This window comes from Marmota monax, unplaced genomic scaffold (genome assembly GCF_021218885.2).
Source record: "Marmota monax isolate L192 unplaced genomic scaffold, Marmota_monax_Labrador192_F-V1.1 WCK01_AAM20220418_F8-fsc00018, whole genome shotgun sequence".
Lineage (NCBI taxonomy): Eukaryota > Metazoa > Chordata > Mammalia > Rodentia > Sciuridae > Marmota > Marmota monax.
This window is the reverse complement of record NW_026692201.1, coordinates 1779422-1804026: the sequence shown is the minus strand read 5'-3', so window position 1 is coordinate 1804026 and position 24605 is coordinate 1779422. Positions and strand designations below refer to the sequence as shown.

The following is a 24605-nucleotide window of genomic DNA, read 5'->3' as shown; positions in this document are numbered from 1 at the left end:
TTGTTCAATTAAAAGAAAATAAAGTCGAGTGTGGTGGCACATGTCTGTAATCCCAACGGCTTGGGAGGCTGAGGCAGGAGGATCATGAATTCAAAGCCAGCCTGAGCAGTTTAGGGAGGCCCTAATTAACTCAGTGAGACCTTGTCTCTAAATAAAATACAAAAAGGGCTGGGGATGTGGATCAGTGATTAAGTGCCTCTGGGTTCAATCCCCAGTAGGGGGTGGGGAGCAGATATAATTGACAAATATTTCACTATCATTCTATGGTTAAATATAAAGAGAATAATAAAAATTCACTAGATGTTCAAATGAATGAAGTGATATATTTCATTTATTTGGAAGTGAATATATCTAACAGGAAGAATCAAGTTATAGGAGCTTTCAGTGGGGACAGTGAAGGAGGGCACAGGTGGGGCACAGAGTAAACAAGTGCTTTCTGGAGACAGAGCTACTGTCCTTTGTTCTCTTCAGTAACTTTTTTCAATATTAGAACTGACCCTTCGTTTTAATATTTTCAGTCATAAAGAGGAATGCAATCCTATTACCTGCGGCAAAATGTCGGAACTGGAAGAGGACACTGTGTTGAGTAAAGTAAGCCAACAGACAAATACTGCATGTTGCCTCTTACAGGCAGAAGCTAACGAAGTCAATCTGAATGTAGGAAAGTGATTACTAGAGTTTGAGAAGAATGGAGCGGAAGGAGGATAGAGGGAGGTTGGATAATGGGTAACTAAAAAACAGCTGCAAGGAATATTGTTCTGGTGTTCCGCAGCACAGTGGGGTGACTGTAGTTAAGGATAACGTATAATATATTTTATGAAGATTCAAAGGAGAGGAACATGAAGCCTCCAAAAATAAAGAAATGATAAAGAGAGGGAATTGCTAATTACCCTAATTTGTTCCATGCATCCTGTATGAATGTGCTGAAATATTGTACTTCATTAATATATATAATTATATGTTATTTAAATAAATGAATACATTTTTAAAAAGAAAAGAAAAAAAGGCGGGGTGGGAAGGAAAGGGAGGGTGCAGGGGATATAAACAGAGAAATGAAAAATTGTGGTGTATATGTGTAATAAGAATTGTAATGCATTCCACTGTCATGTATTTAAAAATATATGTATAAAATCAATAAAAAGAAAAAATAAAAAAAGAAAAGAAAAAGGGGGCAAATTAATGTGAAAATGCGAAATGAACCTGAACAGACATTTCAGAACTAATACATTCCAGCAGCCCAAATCTGACTTCACTTATCTTTAATGGAAATGCAAAGCAAAATTATGTACACCTGATGTACACAAAATGTACACCTCTGTTCTTTTTCTTTTCTTGTACCAGAAATTGAAACTAGGGGCACTTCATCACTTAGCCACATGCCCAGCCCTTTCTAATATTTTATCTTGAGACAGAGTATCACTAAATTTCTTAGGCTTTAAAAAAAATACTCATTTCTTTATTAATATAGAAAAGGCGCCCAAGGCAGCTGAACCAGTAAGCAGTCCACAGCACCAGGAGTTAATACAATTCTGGTGAAAGGCTTTACAAAAGTGAAGGAGCAGGCATGAGCTGCCCTGCTTCTGGGGCCTGGCCCAGCCTATTGCCCAAACCTCAGAGCAGCTCGTAGAATGAGCCCCTGGGAGAGAGTTGATAGGTACTTTGGGGGCTGGGTGAGCTGGAGACCATGGGACAGATGGTAGGGACAGAGAGGGTCAGGCAGTGAGAACCATCCTGTGGATGATGAGGGCAGGAACCTATTGGCTTGAGGCTCCCCAATGGATTATGGGCAGGGGCTCTTTGTGGTCCTCAGCTCTGAGGGCAGGTAGAAAATACTGTGAAAAGTGATGGGTTGGCATTATGAATCCAGATGCGGTCCTGGGTTGAAGGGCTTTCCCCGCTTTCTCCACCAGGAGGCACCTTTGCTCTACACCACACATGGGGCTTCCCGCCCAAGGCACAATGGGAGACTGAGCAATCTCCCATTAGGAGGAAGTTAGGGAAAGGAAGGAAGTACTTGAATGTCCCTGCATTAGACAGTCAGGACAGCCACAGGGAATGACAGTAGCATGTCGGCACAATGGGGCAAGAATACAGGGTAAAGATAGGCTTGAAGTGGTCGGTGACCAGCCCCTTGGTGCCTGCCACAATCTGCAGTATGCACCGTGTGTCAGTAGACCTGCATTCTAGTCTTCACTCTGCCAGAACTATTATCACTCAGGGCTGTGTCACCATGTCCTGCTGTGGTCTGTTTCTGAGGCTGGCTTTGAGCTTCCGATCCTCCTGCCTCAGCCTCCCAAGTCGCTGGGATTACAGGCATGCAACACCACACCCAGCAGTATCTTTGTTCTTAATGCAGACAAGGCAAGTGTTTGAAGCCCCTAAAATCAGAATTATAAACCTAATGGAGATCCTGTTGGGACCCATATCCTGTCTTCAGATTTAGATATAATTTGTGTGCTAGGGCCCTCTGGTGGCGACTCTATATTAATACTATCTCTGAGCGCACAGCGCGCAAACACACACACACACACACACACACACACACACACACTGCATAGAAGAAAAAAGAAAGTTTAAAGAAAGACAGCAGTGGGGCTGGGGTTGTGGCTCAGTAGTAGAGTGAGGCCCTGGGTTTGATTCTCAGCACCCCGTAAAATAAATAAATAAAAATGGAGGTGCTGTGTCCATCTACAACTAAAAAATTAAAAAAAAAAAAGAAAGAAAAAAAAAAAAAAGAAGGTAGGAAAGGCGATCTACCAGAATTCTAACAAGTATTATTTCTGCGGGAAATATTTAGTAGTAATTTTCAAATTTTCTCTTTAAACTTTTCTGTATTTACCAAAATACAAGTTTTACCAAAACATAAACAAGTAAATAAGGATATATTCTTGTTATGAAACATTTGTTTAGGGTTAACATTCTTAAACTTAGAGACATAAGGACATTCTATTCTTATTCTAAAAGTAGCTTTTCTCATTGTATCTTTTTAAGATATTTCTATGCTAACATTTATAGTTCAAACTAATTTAAATGTATATTAATTTTGTTTTATATTATTTTGGTTTTGGTACTGGGAATTGAAACCAGGGCATTTAACTACAGAACCACATTCCCAGCCTTTTTAATTTTTATTTTGAGACAGGGTTTCACTAAGTTGCTTGAGACTGGCTTTGAACTTGCAATCCTCCTCTTCAGCCTCCCAAGTTGCCAGGATTACAGAAGTGTACTACCATGCCTGGTTGTTTGAATATTGACTTTAGAGAAAGAGATTATTATTTTAAACAGAAAATGTACTGTTACTTATCAGTTCACTCAGATACATCCTTTCAGGGGAAATATTTATTTCCATCAAAGAAGATAAGTATAATAATGAGGTGAGTCATTTCCTCCTTTTTTCCCCCTCTCTTTGCATATGTCACTTCCTCTTTAATGAGAATATTTTATCTTATAAAGAGCTATAGCGCTTGAGAACCAGAGAGAGACAGAGAGAAGAATGTGCAGCTCACTCACCTCTGATCATGACTTTGGTAAACCCTCAGGCGCCTTGTTGGGCTCCCCTTTGAGAAGCCTAAAACTGGAAGCAGGTTAATGAGTTCTTTAAAGGAGAAGGCTGCATAGACCTAAAGCAGTGAGGCTGCAACTTATAACAAAATATATATCTTAATGAATCCTCAGTTGAAAACTAGAAGGTGGACATGCTTTTAAAAATTTGAGCTTTTTATATTAAGACACCACACACATACACACTGTAAAATATCCCAGCAATGTGAAAAGGCCTAGTCCTCTATTCTATCTCCAAAGGAAATTACACTGGCAGTCATGGGTGTATTCCAATGATATTTTACTGATACTAATAAATACCAGCACACATCTGTCCCCTTTTAATAAGGTGCAAGTGAGAACACACTAGATACATACTCTTTGGTGTCATGTAATTTTAACAAAAATCTAACAGGATGTCTAGTAGATTTTTCTTTTCCTTTTTTTGCACTGGGATTTGAACTCAGGGGCACTTAACCATTGAGCCACATCCCAGCCCTTTTTTATATTTTATTTAGAGACAGGGTCTTGTTGAGTTGCTGAGGCTGGCTTTAAACTTGAAATCCTCCTGCCTCAGCCTCCTGAGCCACAGGATTACAGGCATGTGCCTTCATGCCAGGCTTAGACTTTTTCATTTTTAACATAATGAGACTTTAGTAGAATTAAAAAAAAAATAAGATAGAAAAATTTGAATTTCTGGCAATATGATAAATTGATATCCCAAAATGTATTTTTTCCTATTAAAACATAAGTGCTAAATAAAATATATTTTTTTTAATGTATGCCTGAGAAGATTAAAAGTTAGGGAAATACAAGAAGGGCAGGAGCCTACGGCCATACCACCCTGAACGCGCCCGATCTCGTCTGATGTCGGAAGCTAAGCAGGGTTGGGCCTGGTTAGTACTTGGATGGGAGACAAGAAGGGCAGGAGCCCAGGGAGTCCTGGAGTAAGTGCTGAAGTTGGGGCTATCCTGAGGGGATCTGCTTCTCCCTTGTGTCCCCAAATTTCTGCTTTGGTTTGTTTTAAATGTCATGACAAATTATACATAACTTGCTGCATATAAGTTTAATTTTTTTCTTTTCTTTTCTTTTTTTTAAAAATTTTTTGAGATGGATTCTCACTGTGTTGCCCAGGCTGGTCTCAAACTCTTGGGCTCACATGATCCTCCCATCTCAACCTTCTGAGTAGCTGGGACTACAGATGTGCACCACCAGGCCCAGCTCACCTATTTTCAAGTCTTCATTTCAAGTGGCATTAAGCACATTCATCATGTTATGTCACTATCACTAGTTTCAAAACCATATCACCTGAAATAGAAACTCCGTGACCTTTAAGCAGTACCCCCCCCCCACCCCCCGCCACTTCCCCTCCGCAGCCAACCCACTGCTATTTAACTTTCTGCCTCTGAATTTGCCTGGACGATACCTCGTCTTAAGTGGGATCTTGCAATCTTTGCCCTTTTGTGTTGGCTTAGTTTCCTTAGCATAATGTTTTCAATGTTTATCCATGTTGTAGTTTCTCAGAATGATCAATCTTGTTATGGCTCAATAATACTCCATTGTGTGTATATGCTGCATGTTGCTTATCCATTCGGTTGACGGACACTTCAGTAATTACTTAATGTAAACAGATCAAACCCAAATTAGACATAGATTAGCTGAGTGGATTTTTAAAAGATTGTCCATATGCTATCTACGAGAGACTCACTTTACATCTAAGGACACACATAGGCTAAAAGTGAAAAATGAAAGATATTCCACACAAATGTAAATCCCAAAGAGATCAGGGTGATGGTGCTTGTATCAGACAAAACAGACTCTAAGACCAGACAACACCAGAAAATTAACAAATATAAACCATAAAAAAGTAACAAATGTAACAATAATGGCAGCATTAGAATCTCAGTACCTCCAGGATCCTGCTATAAACATCCTTCTACAGTAGTTCCCCCTTATCCTTGATTTCACTTTCTCAGGTTTCAGTCAACCTCAATATGAAAATAGTAAATGGGAAATTCTAGAAATAAACAATTCATATTTTAAGTTGCACAGCCATTCTGAGAGTATGATGAAGTTTTGTGTGTCCCATCCATGTCACTTAGGAGATGAATTTGTGGAGCACATGACAACATACACACCATCTGCCTGTTAGTCATTTAGTTGCCATCTGGGTTATCAGATCAACTGTCCTGTTATCGAAGCGCTTGTGTTCAAACCGTTTTTAAATTTAATGGCCCCAAAGGATGTGAGTCTGACAATTCAGATATGCCAAGGAGAAGCCACAAAGAGCTTTCTTTAAGTGAAAAGGTGAATGTTTATTCCAGGTAGGTGCATACAGAAGAAAATACAATAGATGGAGGGTACAGGGCTCTCTGTTTCACATCTACTGGGATGTCTTGGACTTGGATAAGAGGGGACTATTACATTCACAAGCTTGTGTCAAGGTGTTCATTTAAAAAAAAAATTTAACTGTCGATGGACCTTTGTTTTATTTATTTATTTATATGTGGTGCTGAGAATTAAACCCAGTTCCTTGCACAGGCTAGGCAAGCACTCTACCACTGAGCCACAACCTCAGCCCTCATTTTTTTTTTAACCAATCTTATCTTTTTATTCAAATGAGAGAGAGAGAATTTTTTAATATTTATTTTTTAGTTTTTGGCAGACATCTTTATTTTATTTGTATGTGGTTCTGAGGATCGAACCCAGTGCTGCACGCATGCCAGGCGAGCACGCTACCGCTTGAGCCACATCCCCAGTCCCAATTTAAAACTTTTAACTTTAACATTGTAAGATAATCTAGTTCATTTATGAAAATTAGTAGTACAATCAAGTTTACCCAAGAAAATGTTGACTAAACTAAAGAAATCACAGATAAAACATTTAAACAAAAGAACAATGCAGGCAACACAAAAACAGAACTCAGCTTATTTTCTGTAGTCATGTACGCTATGCCAATTTATATACGGGTTTAATGACAGAAGAAAAAGAGATTGAAATATTGAAATACAGTTTACAACTTTCATTGCCATCAGAATTATTTATTTATTTATTTATTTATTAGTTGTAGATGGATACAATACCTTTATTTTATTTATTTGGTACTGATGATCGAACCCAGTGCCCCATGCATGGGAGACAAGTGCTTTACCACTGAGCCACAACCCCAGCCAGCCATCAGAATCTTTTGCTGCCATAAAGATTTTATAGTGTTTTTTTTTAATATTTATTTTTTTTAGTTATAGGTGGGCACAATATCTTTATTTATTTTTATGTGGGGCTGAGGATTGAACCCAGTGCCCCACACATTCGAGGCAAGCGCTCTCCCTCTGAGCCACAATCCCAGCCCCTAGTGTTTATATATATATATATTGTTGTTGTTGTTGTTATTGTAGTTAGACACAACACCTCCATTCCATTTATTCATTTTTATGTGGTGCTGAGGATTGAACCCAGGGCCCCCCATGTGCTAGGTGGGTTCCATGGCTGAGCCACAGCCCCAGCTCACTATTTTAGTTTCATGTGTAAGAGTCATCAGTTTGTTTAGGGTGGAGAACTGTCTGCAAGGTGTCTTGGGTTTATTTGGGTTCTTTAAAAAGGGATGTCTTGAGGTTCTAGAAGTGTGAGTTATCTTTCATTAGTGTGCAGAATAATCACACCGTGAATTATCAGATTCTCCTTAATGCCCCCCACCCTCAGTCCTTTGAGGCTATCCACTGTGACTTTTATGCATTAAAAGCACATTTCAGGGCTAGGGTTGTGGCTCAGCAGTAGAGCACTTGCCTAGCACATGTGAGGCTCTGGGTTCGATACTCAGCACCACATAAAAAAATAAATTAAATAAAGGTATTATGTCCAATTACAACTAAAAATTAAATATTAAAAAAAAGCACATTTCAGGGGCTGGAGTTGTAGCTCATTTGTAGATCGCTTGCCTAGCAGGTGTAGGTACTGGTTTGGATCCTCAGAACTACAAAAAAAAAAAAATAAATAAATAAAATAAAAAAAAAATAAATAAATAAATAAAATGTATTGTGTCCTTTTACAACTAAAACAAACTTTTTAAAAGTACATTTCATGTGTCTTCAATCCTAAGTAAAGTTGAATGAAACTTACAGAATGAAAATTGCTTTGTCTGTTTAAATGACCCATTTTCCAAAGTTAGTGTTGAATGAAAGTGTGATAAAACTACTTACATACACACTGAAAATGACTGTTTAATCTCATACTTTAAGAAGATTTATTTAGAATTATGAATTGACATCAACTTGATTAATGGAATACAAATCTGCCACATATCTTTTTTTTCTTATTCCCATTTTATTTTTTATTTTTTTAAAATTTTTATTAAATCTGCCACATATCTTTATAACACTTTTCTAAATTATTTTTAAGGTTGTGCTAATGTTTTGGGTTGTGGAAAGTTGTGTTTTTCCATTGTCTTCCTTTTCATCTTATGGTTTGTCCATTTTAATAAACAGCCTTACATTTAAAAATTATAAAGAAATATTTATCACCAATTTAGCAATCGAGGTGTTCATTTTGATGGCACTGCTCTGTTGCCACTGAGCCCAACCTTGTCCCACTGCTTTGGTGTCTACAAATAGAGATCAAATGACCAAAACGGTACACAGTACTGACCTTCTACCCTCCCAAGAATTCGAAGAGAATTAAATATGTCTAAGACAGTTAGCAACCTCATGAACTAAAAAGAGAAAGATGTGAAAGATTTGTAGGGTATACAGGGAATTATTTTTTTCACCTCTAGATGGAGCAAGCAAAACGGAAATTTCTGTTTTTCAGGGTTTAGCTGCATGATTTCTAATACTATTCAGCTAACTTTTTCTATACAACCCTGTAAAAGGCATTCCTGATCCTACTGATCACAATTCAACTTAGTTTCTTTTTTCTTTTTCCAGTACTGAGAATTGATCCTTACAGGTGCTCTACCACTGAGCTATATCCTCGACCCTTTTTGAGATAGGGTCCCACTAAGTTGCCCTGGCTGGTTTCAAACTTCTGATCCTCCTTTCTCAGCCTCTGGAATAGCTAGGATTATAGGTGGGTGTCATTGTACCTGGCTGCTTAGTTTTTCAATATATCTGTTTATGATTATAAAAGTCTTAATAAATATGGAAAGAAAATTTACTAAAGACTCATAATTATCATTTATTATCAGATTGAAATTTGTGTGTGGGGTGTGTGTGTGGGGGGGATGCTGCTGAGGATGGAACCCAAGGTCTTGTGCATGCTGAGCACACACTTTGCCACTGAGCTACACCTTAGCCCGTTGATTAAATTTTTTAATGCAAAATAATTATATTATTGATCTAATATATATATTCTGAAAAAAATTGCTTAATTTGACATTAAAATTATTGAAATTGACTTAGAGCATAATTCATCAGAAAAGACTCAGATTTGCTGAAAGTCAAAATATTATCATGAGTTGATTAAACTTTTTTCCGTAATGGTTCTTTACTTAGGCCCCTTTCTAGAACAAAAGCAAGCAAAGATGATGTGTACACAAATGTATGTGGCTGTGTTCCTGTAAAGTCTTATTTATAGAAAAGTGGCAGGCCTGGATTCCTTATAGCTGTAGTTTGTTGATTCCTGTTATTTAAGATAATAGTATTTAATATGGTCACACTGTCAGTCATCATCTAAGCATCTAAGTGTTTAGATTTTAATGCTTCCGTTATTATGACTCATTATTTTATGTGATTTTCAGTCAAAATAAACCTTATTTTTTTTGTACTAGAGATTTAACTTAGGGGTGCTTTACCTCTGAATTACATTCCCAGCCCTTTTTGTTTTTTATTTTGAGATAGTTGCTTAGAGACTCGCCTAGTTTCTGAGGCTGGTCTTGAACTTGTGATCTTGCCTCAGCCTCCCGAGTTGCTGGGATTACAGGCACGCACCACCATGTCTGACTTCAAAGCAAACTTTTATTTATTTTTGGTACAGGGGATTGAACTCAGGGGCACTCAATCACTGAGTCACTATTTTGTATTTTATTTAGAGACAGGGTCTCACTGAGTTGCTTAGCACCTCACCATTACTGCTCCCAGCCAGAACAGTTTTAAAAACAAAAACAAATCCAGTCTCAAATCCGGGTGCCTGAATTCATTATAGGATGGATATAGGTGTATTTCGGTTTGAGCATAATATGAAAAATAGCTGAATTTTCACTAAAGTACAGATTTCTATCTTTTCTTGAAGAAATATAAAATAAGAACTGGAATTATTGAGCCCATATAATGATCTGGGGTTGAACATTCTGTTCCCTCTCTAGAAATGGAAGGAGTGGTCCCCACAGGTTTGCTTACTCACCTCCCTAGTAACTCTGGGCGTTGGATTGAATTTAGACCTTTTAGAAAATCCTACGTTAATTCAGTTTTCTACCGCTGTTCCTTAAAGTCCTTTCAATGAATATCCATTTATCTTCTCATACTTTGTCCTATATATTTTTCTTTACTTCAACTCTTTTTGTTTTCATTTAATTGCGCCAAACCCTGTAATAATAACATGATGACAATTCTCAATTTTTTATGACACATTTTGCTACAAAAGTGAAAGTAATAGTTCTTAATCAAAATCTTCATTTTGATTAACATTCCCTATACATCATAAGAATGAAATAATTTTATTATGTCTCATATACCAACCAGGAAACACTACAATTTAAAAAAAAATTTATTTAAGCCGGGCATGGTGGCACACACCTGTAATCCCAATGGTTTGCGGGGCTGAGGCAGGAGGATCACAAGTTCAAAGCCAGCCTCAGGAAAAGCAGGCACTAAACAACTCAGTGAGACCCTGTCTCTAAATAAAATACAAAATAGGGCTGGGGATGTGGCTCAGTGGTTGAGGGCCCCTTAGTTCAATCACCAGTACTTAAAAAAATATATTTTAATAAAAGAACTACTACTATTACTGATAAAAATTAACATTTTCATAGTAGTCTATACTTTTTCAAAAAGGATTTCATCAGTTCACTTTAATGCCCTTGATTTTCTAGGAAATTGGGATTTACTAAGTGATAAATCTAAATAATTTGAAACTATTCAGAGTGCATTCTGATCCCACTCATAGATTTTGCTTTGTATTTATAAAGACATGTTTGAATCGATCTGAGAAATCCAGATCAATGCCTTCATGAGAAAGACGCTTGCCCTCCATTGCGTACACTTTATGTGTTTCCCTTACCTAACTCCTGAATTTTTCTCTTTTAAAATTTCTTTCCCTCTTCAATTCAGAGAGGGAAATACAAGGTCACCTCTCCACAGCCTTTCCCCTGACCTTTGTTGGTTCATACTAGGGTCCCAGTGCACCTGACGTCATTTGTTTTCACCTTCACTTTTGGAATGACATTTTTAAAGAAAGCTTTGACTTTTACTCCTTGGTTTTGATGTAAGTAAATTATTATTGAACCTTTGTGAGGTGCCCATCTTTTCTGGGTCAATGTCACTAGCTTGTCCAGTGGAATTCTGTGGGGAAAGTGGGTCAATGTTTATTACATTGTAAAACTCAGTTTAACCCATTTTGTCCTGTTGTCCCAGATGTGAAACATCTATAAATACTTAAATGAGCAGCAAATACATCACTAATGGTAACTCTAAAATAATTGTGTTATTAGAGGTCTAGTCTTTTGAGAAAAGTAATAGGTAAATAACTGACTAGAGCATTTGAATGATTTGTGTGTGTGTGTGTGTGTGTGTATGGTGCTGGGGATTGAACCCAGGGCCTTGTGTATGCGAGGCAAACACTCTGCCAACTGAGCTATATCCCCAGCCTGGGCATTTGAATAAATACACATATACTTCCATATGTATATGAAAAAAAATATATAAAAGACATCTGAGCTCCAGGTTGTAATTTCCAACCTAGTCTAATGTGCCGGTGTCAATTTCATTGACATATTTGCAGATTGAAAATCTGGGACTAAATGGGTTGTGTAGGTGAGGCACAAACATGAAAATCAAAGCAGTTATAAAGATTTAGGTACCTTGAGGAGCTTCACTCCCCCACTTGTCCCTGTCCTCCACAGCCTGGCCTGAGGTAACCAGTTTTCTTGGTTCTTCTAGATCCTTCCAGTGTTCATTTATGCACACACACAACATGCAAGAAGTATATATCCTCATTCTTCTTTCTTACACAAAAACTATCGTACTCTGTCACAGAGGTCTTCTCTTTTCACTATATGCAGAGCTGTTTCTTTCTATTTTACAGTGGTTTTATAATGTCCAACTTTTCCTTTTCATTTTCGTGCTTGTTTGTTTGCTTTACAATACTGAGGACTGAACCCAGGGGTGCTCTACCACTGAGCTACATTCCCACATTCTTTATTTTTTTTATTATGAGACAGGGTCTCACTATGTTGTTTAGGACCTCACTAAATTGCTGAGGCTGGCCTTGAGCCTGTGATCCTCCTCAGCCTCCAGAGCAGAGTTGCTGGGGTTATAGGCATGCACCACCATGCCCAACAGTGCTTGTTTTTTAAATTAAGAGTGTCCTTTATCTCTTTAGAAGTTTTACAACAGTACGAAAAAAAAATGTCTTGAGTTAGAGATTTAATTGACCATCTTAGAGCCATCTGCCAATTTATACACCATCCAACTGAATTAGCTTTCCTATCCCAAAGTTGTTGGTTATCTGAATTTTTCTTCTGGGTTTTTGAAGTTAAACTCATTCGAGGTATTTGTACATTGTAGATTCCTGGAAGGACAATGTTTTAATTCACATGAGTGGATATGCTCTCTTTCTTTCTTTTTTAAATTTTTGTAGTTGTAGATTAACACCATATATTTATGTTATTTGTTTATTTGCATGTGGTGCTGAGGATTAAATCCAGAGCCTTACACAGGCAAGTGGTCCACCACTGAGCTACAGCCCCAGCCCCATCTCTCTTTTTTTAACCCAGGGGCGTTTAACCACTAAGCCACATCTGTTATTTTATTTTATTTTGTTATTCTATTTTACTTTGAGACAGTGTTCTCTAAGTTGTTTAGGGCCTTGCTGAGTTGCTGAGGCTGGTTTTGAACTTGCGATCCTCCTTTCTCAGCCTCCAGAGCCACTGGGATTACAGGCCCGTACCACTGCTCCTGGCTATGTGAGTGGGTTCTCTATTGGAAGACTGGAAGTGTAGCAGAGTGGAGAAATAGATATTTTTGGAAACAGGGTGATTCAAAAGTGGTTGAGTTTTTTTTCTTTTTTTCCTGGCTTCAACTTACAGAAAACTAATTTTAACTTGCTTAATACTAAAATAAATTCATTTACTCATATCCAAACTGAAGACCTGGCAAAATAAGCATCAATGACCCTTGAAAACAGAGACTTGGATGCAGCTGAGACTTTCTGTTTCTCATCTCTGCTTCTGTCTGCATCAATCTCATTCCATTAAGCCAGCTTTTTCCAAAGGACTAGAAATCCAGTTGAGGCTTACATCTCCCCTGGTGACAACAGGGAAGGTCTGTCATGTTTCTCTTAGTACAAAATCATAAGATTTAAGAACGATTGACACAGATTTTAGCACATTCTCAGTCTGGACCAGTTTTTCATTAGTAGGGGGAGGAGTGCTATGATTATGATTGGCAGGTTCTAGCAACTACTATTAGAACACATAATCCTTCAGGCTTACCTAGAAGTCACGGACAGACTGTTGCTGTGCTCTCAGCTTCCTCCATTTATCTGCCTGAGAGCAGTCTGATTCTGGAGCATGCTCAGCCTGAAGGGGTATAGATTAGAAGTGCCGAGAGTTAACGCACCTGTCGCATGATCTTTCAACAAATGACAACTGGGCACTGGAAGATACCCCAGCTCCTCACTTCCTAGTGGAACAATTCTGAAACATTTTTTTAGAGTTCATCAGAGGATGTCCAGTGGGATTGAGCCTCAGGTAGCCAAAGCAATAACCCACTCAATAAAGCACTCTTTTTTTAAAATTGCTTTTATTTTTTTAAATACATGACAGTGGAATGTATCACAATTCTTATTACACGTATAGAACACAACTTTTCATATCTCTATTTGTATATAAAGTATGTTCACACAAATTCATGTCTTTATATACGTACTTTGGATAATGATGTCCATCACATTCCACCATCACATAACACACATAACTTTTGAGAGGGGGTCCCAAGGACTGAATCCAGGACCTCATACATGCTAAGCACTCTACCATTAAACAATACCCCATATCCAAAGTTTTAATTGCTTCATAATTTTTTGTACTAAAATGATTTTAAAAGAAACATTGAAATTTAAGAAAGAAAACATTTAATAGGAAACAAAATCCAGGACTGTTGACCATAGATAGAAGATACACATACAAATAAGTGTGAGATTATAAAAATTTAGATATTCTTTAAATATACCATCAATATGTTTCATTACATATGCAACTAATATATATGAGAATTGCTGTGAGGGCTCACCAGCTTCTAAACTGGGCTTGAGAAGATTTCTAAGAGTCATGTAGGCATAGATAATTTGATGGAAATGAGTTTCTAGATACTCAACTCTTTCCTAACGTGCATCTGCCTCACAATGTGCTTATGAGAGAGTAGAGTCCTCCTTGCTCGACTTTTGTTCAAAATCCCTACTATAATTATCAAGAAAACAAGTAAGGGTAGGTGTTGGCAAGCATGTGGGGTGAGACTGTAAATTGGTGTAACCACTCTGGAAAGCAGTATGGAGATTCCTCAGAAAGTTTGGAATGGAACTATCATTTGACTCAGCTATCCCACTCCTTGGTTTTTACCCAAAGGACTTAAAATCAGCATACTACAGAGACACAGCCACATCAATGTTTATAGCAGCTAAATTCACAATAGCTAAGCTATGGAATCAAACTAGGTGCCTTTCAACAGATGAACAGATAAAGAAAATGTGATATATATATATCATTATATATATATATATATATATATATATATATAATGAAATATTACTCAGCCATAAAGATAAAGAAGAATGAAATTATGGCATTTGCCCATAAATGGATGGAACTGGAGACTACCATGCTAGCCAATCCCAAAAAACCAAAGGTTGAAAGTCCTCTCTGATATGCAGATGCTAACACACATTTAGGGGTAGAGGAAAGAATAGAAATTCCCTGTATTAGATAAAGGGGAATGAAGGGATGGGATGAGGGATGGGAATGGGAAAGACAGTAGAATGAACTGGACATAACTTTCCTGTGTTCATGTATGAATACCTGACCAGTTTAACTCCACATCATGTTCAACCACAAGAATGGGAAGTTATACTCCATGTATATAGATATGTCAAAATACACTCTACTGCCGCAGTCTGGCTGGGCACAAATGCCGCAGTCTGGCTGGGCACACAATCACGAGCCACCACACAGCTTGTAGATTCAAACAGCAACTCTTTATTCCCGAACTCACACCAGCCGTCTACAATCACGTTCTGGGGAAATCCACGTTCTCTTCCCAAATCCACGTTCTCTCCCAAATCCACCTCCACTGGGCTTCTATCTCCAAAATATACTGTCTGAATCCCGTGAGAACTCAAGGGGAACTCAGGCAGCAGGATACGCCCTATTCCCAGCAGGAATAATCTTAAACCTTAAACCTGGAACCTAAACTGGGAACGCCCTAAACAAGATTATCTTAAAACCGGGAACACCCTAATCTGCCTTGGTCCTTGAGCAAGGTTAAGTACATTCAATGTCACTGCAACATGGGGTACGCTGGCAAGGAAATTGTCATACTTACTTGGCTAATGGCTCCCAGCACTCTACTGTCATGTATAACTGAAAAAACAACTAAAAAATTGGAAAAAAAAACAACAAAGAAAAAGAAAATCCTTGCTAGGGATTGGATGTCCAAAACTCCATGTGTTAAAGGTTTGTTTCCAAAGATGGTACTGTTGAGAGCTGGTGAAACTTTTAGAATGTGGGGCCTGGTGGGAGGCATTAAAGTTCTTGGAGGTGGAAATTTAAAGCCAATTCTTTGCTCTCTTTTCCTTCCTGGCCCCAAGGTGAATAGTTTTGACCTGCCACATATTCCTGTGATGATGTGCTGCCTTGCAACAGGCCCAAAGCAACAGGGCCAATCAATCATGGACCATAACTTCCAAAAGTGTGAGCCAAAATAAACCTTTTCTCTTCCTAAGTTGCTTATCTTGGATATTTGTTACAGTGACAGAAAACTGACTATCACAATTCTCCTTCTCCCACTTTATAAAAGAAAGGGATCATTGCATATTGCATCCCCTGGGACAGAGGTAACATCTTGGGCAGAAAACAAAAAAGACTGTATAAAAATATTTATGTCAATTTTGAAAAATGAAGGAGTCTAATGATCAGGTTTAAAGAACATCTGTTTGTCAGCTGGCTGGCTTCTCATGTACTTTCCTTTTTTTTTTTTTTAAACAACAACAAGTGCTGGCGAGGATGTGGGGAAAAGGGTACACTTGTACATTGCTGGTGGGACTGCAAATTGGTGCAGCCAATTTGGAAAGCAGTATGGAGATTTCTTGGAAAGCTGGGAATGGAACCACCATTTGATCCAGCTATTCCCCTTCTCGGTCTATTCCCTAAAGACCTGAAAAGAGCATGCTACAGGGACACTGCTACATTGATGTTCATAGCAGCACAATTCACAATAGCAAGACTGTGGAACCAACCTAGATGCCCTTCAATAGACGAATGGATAAAAAAAAATGTGGCATTTATACACAATGGAGTATTACTCTGCATTAAAAAATGACAAAATCATAGAATTTGCAGGGAAATGGATGGCATTAGAGCAGATTATGCTAAGTGAAGCTAGCCAATCCCTAAAAAACAAATGCCAAATGTCTTCTTTGATATAAGGAGAGTAACTAAGAACAGAGTAGGGAGGAAGAGCATGAGAAGAAGATTAACATTAAACAGAGATGAGAGGTGGGAGGGAAAGGGAGAGAGAAGGGAAATTGCATGGAAATGGAAGGAGACCCTCAGGGTTATACAAAATTACATACAAGAGGAAGTGAGGGGAAAGGGAAAAATAATACAAGGGGGAGAAATGAATGACAGTAGAGGGGGTAGAGAGAGAAGAGGGGAGGGGAGGGGAGGGGAGGGGAGGGGGGATAGTAGAGGATAGGAAGGCAGCAGAACACAACAGACACTAGTATGGCAATATGTAAATCAATGGATGTGTAACTGATGTGATTCTGCAATCTGTATATGGGGTAAAAATGGGAGTTCATAACCCACTTGAATCAAAGTGTGAAATATGATATATCAAGAACTATGTAATGTTTTGAACAACCAACAATAAAAAAAAAAAGAATTAAAAAAATTTTTTTTTCTAGCTATAGATGGACACAATGAGCTTTGTAATGTTTTGAACAACCAATAAAAAAAAAAAAGATTAATGTGAATAAGGGTGATGGGAAGTCTAATAAACACAGAGGACAGAGAAGGCTGGTGTTGGATGATAGCCAGGCCTGCTTGGCCCATAATAGGCCATTAATTGCTTGTTTATTGATGACACTGTGTTTGTCACAGCAGCTCAACTTGCCAAAAAGATAGCATTATGAGTCTAGTCTTGTAAAAAAGAAGAAAAATTCAAGAAGTAATACATAAAGTAAAGATACTTTCTTCAAAATATTTGCAAATTGAATATACTGTTTTTCTCAATCTTGCAAATAAACATTTTAAACTCTCTGGTATGAAAAAAAATTAAAAAAAATTTTTTTCTAGCTATAGATGGACACAATACGTTTATTTTATTTATTTTTATGTGGTGCTCAGGATTGAACCCAGTGCCTCGCATGTGCTAGGCAAGAGCCACAACCCTGGGCCCTCATACTTTTCTTTTAACAAAACAGATGAGGGTTGGGGTTGTGGCTTAGTGGTAGAGTGCTCACCTAGCATATGTGAGGCCTTGAGTTCCATCCTCAGCACCACATAAAAATAAATAAAATAATGGTATTGTGTCCAATTACAACTAAAAAATAAATTTTAAATAAAAACAACAACAACAAAAAAAAACAAAACAGAAAAACAGATGGGTACAATTCAAAATAATTTTTGATGTAGGGGCACATAGAATTGAATAACATTTGTATTTTAAAACTTCTATTGTTATTTTACATATTTTTATGAATGTTTTCTTATGTATACAAAAATTAGGAGTGGAAATGAACACTATATATATAAATGTAGTAGAGGAGAAGAAAGAAAATTATTGTTTTTTTATTATCCTTATTAGGGATATGGAGTTTGAGCAGTTATTTAATAAATAAAGTTGACCGTCAACTTAAATTACAGAATTAAAAAAAAGGATTCCAAGGAATGCAAAAAAGGGGAGTGCTTTAAGAAACAACTAATATGAATGTATACAGGTTAATCTATGATATGAAGGGTATCTGAATGCATGCAGCAGAATCTTCAAAACTCATCTGTGTAAGGCAACACTTTTCTCAGTGATAAAGTTCTATTTCTTCAGATAATAGAGCTCTGATATCAGTGGCTCTGTAGGTTGTCTGTAGTGCTCAAGTTTTTACCACTTCTGTTAGTGTTTGAATAGTTTGTTTGATTGTTTGTTGGTTGATACTGGGGATGGAACTCAGGGGCACTCGACCACTGAGCCACATCCCTTTTTTGTATTTTATTTGGAGACAACTGTGTTGTTTAGCACCTTGATTTTACTGAGGCTGGCTTTGAACTCTGGATCCTCCTGCCTCAGCCTCCAGAGCCACTGGGATTACAGGCGTGCACCACTGCCCCCAGCTGGCGAGGTATTTTTATTTATTTTTTTTAATGGTAGCAGCAAATTTACCACAGTTTATGGGATCTTTTCTTGTCTTGTTTTTGCCATGGCTCTGTTGACATGTTTAACAGCAATACCTCTCCCTCTTGTCTCCTGACTCTCTTTCTACTTCCTTGAGGCTACTACTGCTATTTTTCCAGTGGAACTCAGTAAAGCTGACCAACTTTGAACTCTCTTTCCCAGAACATGGAGGTGACCAGTTTATCTTTTACATAGTACAAAAGTTCATTTCTACCTCTGAAGCAGTGATCATGCTTTCCATTTTGAGCATGTTATAAAATGATGAACTAGCACAGAGTTTGAAATCTTCACCAAAAAAAAAAAATGCTCAATACAAGCATTTTCTTAGGAAGGTTAGATACATACAGTACCTTTGGTCTGTAAGACAAAAATTAAGAAAAAAATTATGTGAATTTTGACAAAGATCTGTTTCACAAATTCTGTTCTTTAATTGTTAACCAACTGAAATAAATTCATCTAAATAACACTCTGGGAAAAATCCCTAAAGATCTCAAAATGCATTTGGAACACATTACGCAGGCCAATCTAGACAGTGTAGTAGAGGAGACAGTATTGTGTGTGCCACTCCTACTAGATGTGAACTGCAAGACCTAACAGAAGACAATTCCAAGGAGAAAGATAATCTCACAAAGTATTTAACCTCTTTGGACTATTTTTTAAAATTGTTTTGGTGGTACTGGGGATCGAACCCAGTGAGGTTTTATCACGAACTACAACCCCAGCCCTTTTTATTTTATTTTATTTTTAAAATTTTGAGATAGGATCTCACTAAGTTGCTTAGGGCCTTGCTACACTGCTGTGGCTGGCTTCAAATTTGAGATCCTCCTGCCTCAGCCTCTTGAGTCACAGAGATTATAGGCATATACCACTGTTCCTGTTCCCAACTGGACCTTTTTTTTTTTTTAATGGCATCTGAAGTTTCCAAAATTTCTAAAATTTTATACTCGATAGTGATGTATGTCAATAGATTTGCATTGATTTGAATATAATTCAGACTATGAGGTTTGAACTGATTCTTTCAACAAAACAATGTACTAGTTCTGAAATTATCCTTATTTTAAATATCATTTGCATTTCTGTAAATGGAAAATTATATAACAAATTCTAGTTCTTTTCATCCTCATTCATATTTGATTAACTCTCACTCCCCAAAGCTCTAAAAGAAATAGGCACGAGTTAAAATTCAGTTGCATTTGGGAAAATGTGTACTTTTCCTTGGAAATGAAGATGAAGATTTTGAGAGTATATTTTAAGATAAAAAGATAGTATGAGGTTGGTGCAAAATTGATGGTGACAAATATGAACATAAAGAAGGATCCAACGCGGTGTGTTCAGAAATGATGCCAATGATGGGCAAGGATTGGGTGGATGGTGTAGGGGGACATCCATTTTCCTTGACACTGCCCTTCCTGTGCTCAGTGGTATGAATCATATCTTATCACTTACAGGTCAGTTGACTTCCTACTCTCCCATATCTAGATTAATTTTTATTAGGTCTCCTCTTTACCAGCTTTTTCAGAGCCTGAAAGTACATACAGCCTGGAGAAGGTTACTGAATGCTCCAATGTTTCCAAACATAATTCATTCCTAACCTGGTGTTACTGCATGCGTGGGGAGAGAAAAAGAGAGAGGGAGGGAGAGAGGGAGGGAGGGGGGGGAGGAAGAAGGAGAAAGCCAGAGAGGGGGAGGAGAAGGTAGAAGAGGAGAGAAAGAAGTGGAAGTGGAGAAAGTGAAATTAAGAAAACTGTTTCCTTTTCCAGACTCCATATGAAGAGGTGGGATGGGGCCATGTGACAAATGGGACTCTTTAGGAGGCAAATGGCCTGCACTACCAAAGGAGTCAGGAGTCTCCACATGTCCCATCTCCTGGAGCTCAGTGTATGTGCACCAAGATGGTGCCAGGAAGGGTTTTTGCCCTGAAAGGCATTCATCCTCCTACAACATTCTCTCTTCCTCTGCTAATGACTGGAGAGGGAACCCACCCTCTTAATTAACAGAGCGTTCTGCAAGACCTGATGTGTGTCCTGAGACTGCTGGGCTCAAGCAGAGCTGAGGAGGGTCACAATTTGTTTTTGTGAAACCCCACATGAGATCAGAGCTGTAGCTCCAAACTCCAGGCCTTAGTATAAAAATATCTTCTCTTGTCATTCAGGGATTACTAGGAAACGGAGCAAGGGTCGTGTTTTTTCTTTTGTGAAGGAAGGAACTCATCAAGCGGTGGATATGCACCAGTTGTGATTGGTTGCAGAGGAAATACAGGGAACCATCACATTTACATTTATATGACTTTAGGAGGAAAGACAAACACTGCATTCCCATTTGCTGACACGGATTTGCACACTGGAAACTAACTCATGGAAATTGCCAGTCTGCCTGTCATTCCTAACAGTGAGGCCTGAGGCTTCATAAACAGAATGCAACAGCATCTTCCTGAACCACAATCACCGTGTTGCTTTACTGTGTGTACAGATCCAGGAGGAACAAGACAAGAAGGTGTTGGTTTTGCTAATATGTGCTACTATTTAAAGTAATAAAACTTCTGTGGGTTTCAAAAAACCAATCCAAGATTGGTTTTATGGGTTCTATAGCAATTGTCTCCTTTCCTTGGAAAGAGTATGGGAAAATAAGAAAATATATCTTAAGGCATTAATTGATATTTTCCATCTTTAAAAACTTTCTCTCTCTCCCTCCCTCCCTCCTTCCCTCCCTCTCTCTCTCTTTTTACTTGACAGCATTGTTAGCATGTTTGTGATGTGTAAATGTCATCTGACACCACCCAGGGTTTTGTTCCTCATCCTCCCCTCTTCAGTGACTGATAACACCTTACTGAACGGTTATGGTGCCTGGTGGCTGGTCTAGGCACGTTTCCCAAAGCTGATGCTAGGAATGTTTGTCTGGAATATGGCATCTAGTCACTTGGGAATTATTTCTATGGTTCACTCCCTTCTCTCTGCTTTTCTTGCTTTGCCTTTGTTCACAAAGGGCCAGGTATAATGCAAGGAGGCCTCTGGGGCTGTGGCCTCTTCTTGATGCCAGATAGTTGTTGTTGATTGTTTCAAAGTCAGATGTTCAACATGATGTGGACCCTGACTGTCAGTTTTCTTGGAGATGTTGAGTTTGTTGCCCAAGAAATTGACATCAGAGGAATTTAAGAAAGTGTGATTCTGTAGGAATCAGAGCATATTCTATATTCTACATTTTCTTCATTAAAAATATAAAGAATGTCGCTGGACATGGCAGTACATACCTGTAATCCCAGCAGTTTGGGAGACTGAGGCAAGAAGATAGCAAGTTCAAGACCAGCCTTGGCAATTTAGTAAAATCCTGCCTCAAAACAAATTATAAAAGGGGCTGGAGATGTAGCTTAGTGATAAAGACCCCAGGGGAGGGAGTGGGGCATGGAGAGGGGGAGGGAGAGGAGAGAGGGAGAGGAAGGAAGGAAGAAGGGAAGAGAGGAAGGAAGAATTTAGCAGGGTGCAGTGGTGCATGCCTGTAATCCAGCTGCTCTGTGTAGCTGATTCTAAATCCCTCATTTTCTTCATTAAAAAATATAAAGAATTTAGCTGGGCATGGCAGTACCCCCCTTCAATCCCACAAATTTGGAAGTCTGAGGCAGGAGGATTGCTTAAGGTCACAAAAGAAGAAGAAGGAGAAGGAGAAGGAGAAGGAGAAGAAGAAGGAGGAGGAGGAGGAGGAGGAGGAGGAGGAGGAGGAGGAGGAGGAGGAAAAGGAGGAGGAGGAGGAGAACTGAAAGATGAAAGTTGAACGGCGTGCCATTAATAGTGAAAAGAAGGCATTTTAACAAAAACACTTTCCCCACCCCACCTCCATTTAATGCTAATCAAAACATACCATTCATTGACCATTTAGTAAAAACAATCAAATAACCAAAACTAAATACTATAATTTTATAATCAGACACTTAAATGAATGGAGAAAGAGAAAATGAAATTCAGAAAATTAGTCATTGGGTTGTGGTGGAATCAAATTGTAGTTTTCTGAGAATGGACTCCTGTCTGTAGAACAGAGTTCTGGGGTCAAATATGAGCTGCTCTTTTTGTGTTTAATAGAAACTTCATTTTTTTTTTTTTTTGCAGCCCAACACATGAATGGCATCTTCTTCCTTCATTATTTTTTGGGGGGGTTACCGGGGATTGAACTCAGGGGCTCTGGACCACTAAGCCACATCCCCAGCGCTATTTTGTATTTTATTTAGAGGCAGGGTCTCACTGAGTTGCTTAGTGCTTCCACTTTTGCCGAGGGTGGTTTTGAATTCAAGATACTCCTGCCTCAACCTCCAGAGCTGCTGGGATTACAGGCGTGTGCCACCACGCCCTGCTGCCTTCATTTTTGACCCTGCCCTTCACTCTAAGCTTCAGCCTGCAAGGCCTGGACTGTGCCTCTCAGTGGCTCACAGGGGGGTCTGACAGGTTCTCTGTGGATGTCAGTAGGAGGCTCTAGTTCCTTACTTCGAGGGCCTCTCCATAGGGTATTCATGATAGCTGCTTTCCCCCAGAGTGAGTGGTCTGGGTCTGAGTTTCTGACACAGAGGCAGGAATTCTTGCTACAGCAGTTCCCCTGGCCTGTTTTGTCATCTCCTATCCATTCTTGCCCATGGGAGGAGAAGTTTCTGCCTGGTGAATTTGGTGGAAGAAGCTAAACATGGTCAGTTTTCATTTTGGAGCAAGTGCATCCCTGAAATGCATATGTTCTAATTTGTTTTTGTCCAGACCAGAATAAAAGGCCTGCTTTTTTTTTTTTTTTTTTTTGTACCAGGGATTGAACTCAAGGACTCAACCACTGAGCCACACCCCAAGTCCTATTTTGTATTTTATTAGAGACAGGGTCTTACTAAGTTGCTTAGTGTCTCAAGTTGCTAAGGCTGGCTTTGAACTTGTGATCTTCCTATCTCAGCCTCTGTGATTACAGGTATGCACCACTGCGCCCGTCAAGGGTCCACTTTTTTGAGGAACCCTTGACTGATCCAGCTCTGTCAGTAACTGAGTAGGTAAATTCACTTCATTGATGTGACTAGTTGGAAGCCAACACAACTGTAGATCTAAAGTCACATTCTGGGGCTGCAGTTGTGGCTCAGTGGTAGAGTGCTTGCCCAGCATGTGTGAGGCAGTGGGTTCGATTCTCAGCACCTCATATAAATGCATAAAGAAAATAAAAAGGTCCACCAACAACTAAAGAATATTTAAAAAAAATAAAAATAAAGTCACATTCTCCCATCAGCGTTGTCAGCAGTATTTCGCGCTCTGGCTGTATGATTCTATTTTTTGTTTTGTTTTTTGGTAGTGGGGACTGAACCCAGGGGCACTTGATCACTGAGCCACAATACCAGTCCTTTTTAATATTTTATTTAAAGACAAAGTCTAAATTGCTTAGGGCCTTGCTAAGTTTCTGAGGCTGGCTTTGAACTGGCAATTCTCGGGCTTTAGCCTCCCAAGCCACTGAGATTATAGGTGCACACCACCACACTTGGTCTTTAGCTATATGGTTCTAATGCCAGCCATTCTGAATACTGGACAGGGAGATGAAGCCTCTTCAATATTCAATATCTGCAGGAAGGGAGTAAAACTAGAGCAATTCATCTAGTAATCTACAGAACTAAATTGTTTCATACTGGCTAAATATTAACATCTTGAAGGCCTAATTTTACTATCCTTCGAGCCTAAGATGTTACTTTTAAGATTTCCTCCAGAGGGGTATCTAGGTGGGGAGGACAAGGGAATGGGAGTGAGATAGAGAATTATTTTCTTTTTGATACCTGGGATTGAACCCAGGGCCATTTACCCACTAAGCCACATCTTCAGCCCTTTTATTTATTTATTTTTTTAATTTTGGACAGGGTCTCCCTAAGTTAGAGTTTTGCTAAGTTGCTGTAGATGGCCTCAAACTTGCCATCCTCCTGCCTCAACCTTCCTGGTTGTTGGGATTATAGACGTGTGCCACTGTGCCTGGCAGAATCATTTTCTTTATCATTGTTGTCCTCATTTGTCCTGGTTAAATGTCTAGCAATAACATTATGAGAAATACCAATCACTTAAAATTGTCCTGACAGACTTGTTCATTTCAATCTCTACTTCTTGCTTTAAATAAAAATAACAGCTACAATAATAGCACTTACTATTTTTGAGCACTTTCTTTGAACTCATTGTTTCTGATCTTTACATCAGCCCTAAGAAGTACATACCATAGGTTGAGCATACTAATTAAAATTTCCAAAATCCAAAATGGTCCAAATTCTGA

General features: G+C 38.6%; 1 pseudogene; it reads left to right on the top strand.

Annotated features, from left to right (window-relative positions):
- Nucleotides 1-555: 555 nt before the first annotated feature.
- The window catches only part of LOC124080586 (DCN1-like protein 5), a 92077-nt pseudogene continuing 68027 nt past the window's right edge, over nucleotides 556-24605 (top strand).